At 39.5% G+C, this 7,030-nt stretch overlaps 1 pseudogene; it reads left to right on the top strand.

Moving 5' to 3' along the window:
• The first annotated feature begins 6,575 nt into the window (after positions 1-6,575).
• LOC134492631 (U2 spliceosomal RNA) lies at positions 6,576-6,710 on the top strand (annotated as a pseudogene).
• Positions 6,711-7,030: the final 320 nt, after the last annotated feature.

Raw genomic sequence — 7,030 nt, 5'->3', positions numbered from 1 at the left:
AATGCCTTAGCAAATCTGATGCTACTTTCTAACCTGTTCCCCCAGAGCCCTGCTGAAGGGGAAGGTCCAGAGGTATCCAGAACAACCTAAGAAGCTTTCATCAAAATGACAAAAAGAGTGTTGTGCTGTTGCAATGCATGCTTTGCCCCTTTTGTATGTGTGTGCAACATCATGACTCATGTACAGTACAAAAGGGGCAGAGCTTGCACAGCAACATTATGATGCTGCTTTTCTCATCCCATCCCACCCTTGAAACTCCCCCCAGATGCCTCTAGGAAGGTCTTCAGCTGTTTCCTAAAGGAAAAAAAGTGAGGCCAGCCTAACCTCAGAGGGTAAGCTGCTCAACAGTGAGGGTCTGCCATTAAGAATGCCAAGCCATCTTCCGAGTTATGGTTTTCCTAGGAGTTGTTATGCAAGACATTCTCTCTGGTCAGATCATGTAGGATGGGTAGATTCTACCTGGAGAACAGTCCTGAAAGTACTGGGGTCAACTGTAACTACCACCATCTTGAATTGGGCCCAGAAGCCTCTTGGCAGACAATGCAGCCTTGCAGAATACTGTAGGTGCTATTTTGATGAACCAGCTAGTGCTGGTCAGAAGGTGAGTGACTATATTCTTTGCCAACTGCAGCTTGCAAGTTGTCCTCATATTTGATATCTATATCAAACCACAGAATTCTGCCGAAGCCACATTATAAGAAAGTGGTAAATGCAAATTTGTTGCCCTATATCTGAGAAACATGATATTATGCTGTTTCCTTGCAGGCTATCTAATGACCTCTGAGATTTAGGATTATGCTGGCTAAGGTTATACTCTAATGAAATTTCTGACTTGGCAATAGAATTTAAGGTCTCCAGCAGATATAATGAGATCAAGAACAGAAATTACAGAGTAAACTGTAAGCTGATGATAAAAGCTTTTTAAAGGTGGTACTAAGATACACGTTAAATTCCGCTCCACATCCCCCTACCCAAATCACTACTACACAAATTAAATAAGCAGGTAACTCGTTTCGTGGCTTTAATTATTCAGAGTGATCCAGCAGGATTCTCTCTTCCTCATAATTCATTCAGCAGAGATAAACATTTCTTTCTTTATGCCAGACAATGTCACTTACTGGATGTACATGTTGCTGTAATGGAGATGATTAAATTGTAAGCTATTACCAAGGTGATTTGCCCTTTCCACTTGAATATCAATTGTCCCTCTTGATCTGAGAAATTAAACAGCTGCATCATGAATGGAATCTCATCACCACCTGATGAATCCTTAGGTTGCTTCTGTTTCTGCTAAAAAAAGCCTGCTTCCAGCAATGTCAACTGATCTAAGTGCCCCTTATCTCTCAGTATTAAATCTGTGATAGTTATATATACAGTGATATTGGGGACATAATGAAGGAATCTGGCTACATCAAATCAAAACCCATATACAGGACATGAACACAGCACCCACATGTGTTCTTATTCCCAGCAACTGACATTAACCTGATTTACACATCACATAAAGCCACAGTGAGCTTGAATTTGGCTAGATTCATCATCCTAAGCCATAAGCAAAGTTGTGATCATGTTCATAAAATATGCTAAGCCAAACAAGCCACATTACAACTTAGTGCACTGTATTATCCAGTTACTTGAACACATGCTGCATCTGACACAGAAATATTAACAGCTACTAAGGCAAGTATCTATTGTTAGCCGCCTTCAGTGCAGACTATAGCCTGCCATTTCTCAAGGAGCATAAGTTGGCATATGTAGCATTTCCTCCTCCAATGTTATCCACACAACTTTGGGTGGTAAATTGGGTTGAGAATTGCCCAAAGTCATTCAGTGAGCTTCTGTGACTGAGGATTGTCTTCAACCTGGTTGTAGTCTAATATTATAACCACCACACCTCACTGGCATTTATCTCCTACACATTTGTCCAATCCTCTTTTTAAAAACTGCCAAAGTAGATGTACATTGTTACATCTTGTGGTAGCAAATTCCATACTTTAATTACGTGCTGTATGAAGAAGTATTCCTTGTATGTCATAAATAGCCACTATTATTTCAGTAGATGATACAGGGTTCTAATATAAACTTTTCCCAATACACTTCTGCTGCTCCATGCATAATATTATACATCTTTGACTTTTCCTTATGCCTTGCCCTTTCTACTAAGCTAAAGAGCCAGTTAACCTTCTCTGCATGCTTTTTTCCCATTGAAAATACAGATAGAACAGATAACCACCTCAGGTTGATTTTATTTATTATTCAAATTTAATTATTTAATTAATTATTCAAATTTGAATTTTGAATTTGAATTTTGATTTTAGATTTGGTCTACCTCCTAGAATCAGGTACATAACAAACTTTTTAAAAATTGATAAAAAACTGAGGAATACAGGCCCTTCAGCTCATTCAGGAATGAACTTTACACAGAACTCTTTTTTCACACAAAATTATTCCTCCTTCCCAAAGCTTTCTCATTTTAGCAACCCCAATTAGAAAAAAATGGGGAAAGGAAGACATTTTGTTAAGGGAAACCTTTACCTTTACCTTTACTGAATTAATACATCATTGGATAATGAAATTCCTTGCTGATCTAATGTAGTTCATCAAAACTCTCTCAGGACGGGATTTTTTCTGCACCGCTCTCAGGCCATAGAATGCATTCTTTTAGGAGTTGCAAGTGACCCCCCACTCCCATGGCATTTAGAAAATAGGGGAAGGCTCAAATCATCTACCAGTCTTTTCATTTTTAATTGTCAAATGGTTTTAGCATTAATTTTAATGTATGTTTTTATTTTTTAATATAAGAATACTTCTTTTTCTTCCCAACCCAGTGGTATCTTGTACAGAAATTATGTAAATTGAGTTGGGACTCTAAATCTGTTTGTCAGTGTGGTAACTTGATAAAAGAAAGATAGAGACTAAAAATAGTTTAAATCTGGCTGCAGAGATAAAAATTTGAGGAAAAAAAATCCTCAAGGTATCCCTCTGGGACTGTCCCTTGGGCAGGGACTCTGAATATTGGAGACTGTTCCACCCTAAACCCTCCTCCCTTCTGGTCAGGTGACCCAGAGCAGAGCCTGTGCAGCCTACTCTGTGCTTCCCAGGACACATACATACAAAACTAGACATAACACAAGGAGAGATCAGGACCATGCACAAATGCAACATGTTATTTCATTACAATGAATAAAATACAGAAATCTCTGATGCTAAGGGATTGGAAGCCCTTTCAGAAGCCAAGCTCTGTAAATTTCCCAACCTTGTTTAACTTTGTTAGTCATTGGCTGAGCTTACACCATGCCAAACAGTAATGCAGTTTGTGATTTAGTCTGTTGTATGGACCTATCTTAAAGGGACGCGGTGGCGCTGCGGGTTAAACCGCTGAGCTGCTGAGCTTGCCAATTGGAAGGTCGGCGGTTCAAATCCGCGTGACGGGGTGAGCTCCCATTGCTAGTCCCAGCTCCTGCCAACCTAGCAGTTCGAAAACATGCAAATGTGAGTAGATTAATAGGTACTGCTTCGGTGGGCAGGTAGCGGTGTTCTGCGTAGTCATGCTGGCCACATGACCACAGAAGTGTCTACGGACAAACGCCGGCTCTTCTGCTTTGAAACGGAGATGAGCACCGCCCCCTAGAGTCGGACATGACTGGACTTAATGTCAAGGGAAACCCCATGGATCTATCTAGTTGTGTTTGATTCAAGAAACTATGGCTAATTAACCAATGTATCTGATCTGGCCATGTTTATATCCATTACAGAGAAGTGGAGCAGGAGGCACTATCCCTCACATCTCCCTGAATGTCCACATATTAGCCATGTACCTGGAGATAGTGGGCAGTGTAGTCCAATATATCTGAAGGACACCAGACTGGGAAAAGCAGTAATCCTATTTCCCAGGTACTCACTTGCATATGTTCTGATATAATGTGCAAGGCATGCTGTTGAAGCATGCTGTAAACAAAACCTGCATTCTGGTCTACATGTTAGCCAAACCACAATCACTGAGTTCACACAATACCTGTATATTCACATGACCTTGAGTTGTTGTTTTGTTGTGCATGGCTCTTGCATGATAACTTTCAGTTTTGTCAGCCTTGCAGCCTTCATAAGCATGGCATTCCCTTTAAGCTACAGCACCCTAGAGATATGCCTAATTAATATAGTTGTATCTTTTAAAGAGTTAACACCGACTTGATGCCTTTAGCCAGTCGACTGATCAATCTTTTAAGAAGCCATATGCTGTATATACAAAAAATTATATAGTTGAGAGAGATTGGGAAGCTGAGTCTGTTTTATGGCTCTAAATATTTTCCATATATTATCACCTACTCCAGACAATATACCTCATGATATTAAGCTCATAATATTAGACTTTATTTTAAAATGATATATTTGTTACTCTTTTTAATCAGTAGTTATAGATATACAGCAACTTTCCTGTTTTTATAAGGAAAAAAAATTGCTCATTTTTTCCTAGAAAAAAAAAGACCTTAGTAGTAGCATCTTCAGGTAGGGAGATGTCAGAAAAGTCAAAATATCAGTCATGACCTGTTAGCCCTGCAAGGTAGTCCAAACAAGAAGCGCAACCAGGAGTACTAACACTACATATCTTTATTATGTAAGGTTACTTTAACAGAATCTTGCAAGGCTGAAAGTATTTCTCCCCTCCTTTCCTTTTTCTCTCCAGAAAACTAGGGAGGGTCCCTTCTGAAACATTTCCCATGCCCCCCGCCTGCCCTCCCTCCATGGGCTGAGATATCTCTTACACATAGGCTGTCCAGTCTGCAGCTCTCCCTCCTGTCTCCCATGGTCATTCCCACATACCATTACATAGCTACACAATTGAAGTCCTGCCCCTTTTTGCATGTGTGACATTGATACATGTATAAAAGTACTTGGATTAACTGCTACAACCACCATTTTCCCCTTCTTGACTCTTCCTCCAGACACTCCTGGTCCCAGGAAGTTCACTTATTCAGGGCAAATCTCTGCAGTTGCAATTCCCCATTCCAGTGACTTAATTTTTGCTAGGGGCTGGATTACATATTGTGACTGGGTTCCCAGATTCTACTGAGTTACAATTTTGCTCAATGGTTGATTGAATAAGCCACAGTTGGTGAAGTTCCTACATCATGTTAAGCCCAAGCCAAACAGGTGTGTTGCTATAGGAATAACTGAAAACACATGTGGAACTTGGCAGTCAGGTTGTAAGACCTCAAGCTTAGTATCATATTCCTGACAGCTACTGAAAAGAGCAGAGACACTCACAGCAAGCCAGCCAGGTTCTGTGGGATAGCTGCTTCTACACAGAAGGAGCTGCCATTTTTACCTGACATTTTAATGTTTTACTGCTTTTTTGTGTGAAAAAAATGTTAAATGTGTATCCTGCCCTTCTAATGAGTGTGCATCACTCAGGGTGGCTAGCCATGATGAAAACCATTATAAAAATTACTTAAACCTGGAGAAACTGCCAAGCCAGCAGCCATTTCAATCCCCTCCTGCAAAGTTATACCAGTCAGGCAGAGTTTTGGCTACCATGTGCCTTCCCCAAAGGAAAGCTGGCAAGTAAACAAGTTGACTTATTCAGGGACCAATATCGGCACTCACAAGTCCTCATGAAACTTTTCATGAGAGAGGTGGCTATATAAATTTCATTAATAAATAAAATAAATAAAAATAAAGCTGGGAGTGATTTTAGGAAAGGTAAGTGGGTTTAAAGCTATCTCTGAGAGCTTCAAAACACTGCATCACAATACTTGAAGAAGTGTGAAAATCAAAGATGACTTGTGATCTATTTAGGACGTTAGTCGTGAATCAAGTTAATTTGCATTAAAAGACAAACCAAGAAAAATTCTCTCCTTTCAATTTCTCTGACAAGTGCTGGGATTTTCCTCTGATTAGAGCCTTGTTTGGATTAAAGCAGCATATATAATATAGTTAGTAAATACATATAAAGCTAGACTACATTTTCCATCCAACATTCCAGTCTGCAATCTTTTAAATTTTAAAGTTGCCTGAAATTTTGTTTGACAAAATAGTGAAGAACTGTTATTCTGGGAGGGACACTCCAATGGCCACTATTATTGGCTACCATCAGTGGTGGAAAACTCCTATGTTATGAACAAACAAACACACACATTTTTGTTACAGTCAAAGACCAGCATAAGGAGGGTGGGGTACAGTCAGTTAAAAGCATAGAAGGTACATTAAAATCTAATGTTAGAAGCTAGAACATAGAAATACATTAAAATCTGATATAAAAAGCTAAAACAAAAAAGCCTAGGGGAAAAGGAGAAAGAAAAAGGAAAGAAAAGAAAATCTAAGGGGACGGGTAGGAGCATTAGATGAGCATGGGGGAGCATAAAGGTTACTATATCTGTAAATACAGTAGTATATTAAAATAAATGCTAGTTTGTGGCACCGGTCATCATCCGGTGAATTTTAAGCGTTGCTGCGCGCAACCTGGCAACGCTGTATGTTGTAGCAGGGTTGGTATCTGACAGCAGCAGGGAGGTGTAAAATCATCCTGAGAGCCCTGGGTATTTATAGAGTAGTGGTAAAATGAGGCTAGTACAAATGTCGCTTCTCGGCCTTTTGGCTAAGATCAAGTGTAGCATCTGTTATGTTATCATCACTATCTAATATAACGGTGAAAACAAAGGGTCTGTGTGAAGATATGTGACTTTTAGGTCTATCAGATCTCTTCACTCTCAAATAGTCTCCTCACATAGGGCAAAAACTATTTAGCCCTGAGCCTGCTGTGATTATTTTCCCTCTTAACTGGAGCTAGTGCTTATGCCCCAAGTTTCTTCTCCAACCATTCCTGTTCAGTTTGATGGGGGGACAAAGGCCCCATATGGACATTTTGCATAAAAAAGAAAATGATTTTGTGACTTATGGTTTTGACGATTAAAAAGAAAAGGTTATAGAAAGAAGGGAATTTTGATGTAATCTTAGAGAGGTTTGATTATAATTGTATGTATGCAGAGAAGAAGATCAGAAGCCGTTTCTTTTCATGTTTTCTGTTCTTTTA

Source organism: Candoia aspera, chromosome 2 (assembly GCF_035149785.1).
Source record: "Candoia aspera isolate rCanAsp1 chromosome 2, rCanAsp1.hap2, whole genome shotgun sequence".
Classification (NCBI taxonomy): domain Eukaryota; kingdom Metazoa; phylum Chordata; class Lepidosauria; order Squamata; family Boidae; genus Candoia; species Candoia aspera.
This window is presented reverse-complemented; position numbering and strand designations above follow the sequence as displayed.